Source organism: Echinops telfairi, unplaced genomic scaffold (assembly GCF_000313985.2).
Source record: "Echinops telfairi isolate 266 unplaced genomic scaffold, ASM31398v2 ScPeMD7_7441;HRSCAF=8479, whole genome shotgun sequence".
Classification (NCBI taxonomy): domain Eukaryota; kingdom Metazoa; phylum Chordata; class Mammalia; order Afrosoricida; family Tenrecidae; genus Echinops; species Echinops telfairi.
This window is the reverse complement of record NW_022111341.1, coordinates 1,428,938-1,429,961: the sequence shown is the minus strand read 5'-3', so window position 1 is coordinate 1,429,961 and position 1,024 is coordinate 1,428,938. Positions and strand designations below refer to the sequence as shown.

At 44.9% G+C, this 1,024-nt stretch overlaps 1 pseudogene; it reads right to left on the bottom strand.

Moving 5' to 3' along the window:
• LOC101657913 overlaps positions 1 to 1,024 on the bottom strand; it is a 42,974-nt pseudogene that overhangs the window by 3,546 nt on the left and 38,404 nt on the right.

Below are 1,024 nucleotides of genomic sequence, written 5' to 3'. Positions count from 1 at the left end.
ATTGTCTTTTAATTTTTTAAATGAAATAATGAATTCTTCCAACACCCTGGTGACACTCTTGGGTGAGTGCTGGACTAACCACAACATCAGGGATTCAAGCCGACTAGTAATAAGGTCAGTGGGTCAAGGCCACCAGCTTCTCCCAGGAAGAAAGATGAGGCTATCTTCTCCCATTAACATGTACAGACTGGGAAATTCTGTACAGGGTCCTTGAGTCAGAATTGATTATATGGCAGTGGATTTTTGTTTGGGGATATGTAACCATATCATATCATACCAGTAATAACCACATTCTGATTATCAAAATAAATGTTCTCTGATCAGATAGATAAATAAAGTAGTTCTAATACATACCTCTGACCTCCATGCTCTGACATTCAAGGTCTTCTTGTCTATGACAACAACAACAAAGTTCAATCTTCAAAGCTCTAAAGCAAACCAATGCTAAACTCACTGCCATCAAGTTGATTCCAACACACAACACCCCTATAGCACAGAGTAGAACAGTCCCTGCAGGACACTGTATAGTATCGATGAAACACACAATATTCCTCTGGTTACTTGAGGCTTCATCACCCCCCACGCTCAAGACCCCTGTTGGAACTGCAGTTTTGTACACAACCTTTGGAGCTGGAGGAACACTGGTATCTGGTTTCAGAGGCTACACTGGTAGCCTGCCTTTAATTGCTGGCTAGACTGGAGCATGTGCATGGATACAGGTAAGAGATAAGAGCTCTCAACACATGGAATCCAGGAACAGGAATGGGAGGAGTGATACCGGAGAGGAGGGGGATGGTGAGGAGAGGAGGGGGAAAAGAGGGAACTGCAATGATAAATACATAACCACAACCATCTACCACCACACCCACCCCACCGAGGGGATGAACAACAGAAACCATGGGGGAAGGGAGACAGCAGTCCATGTAAGATATGAAAATACCAAAGCCCATTAGGAGGCCACTGGAGATCCCCTTGCAGAGGGGTCTCGGGGAGGAGATGAGCCAGTCAGGGTGCGATGTAACAA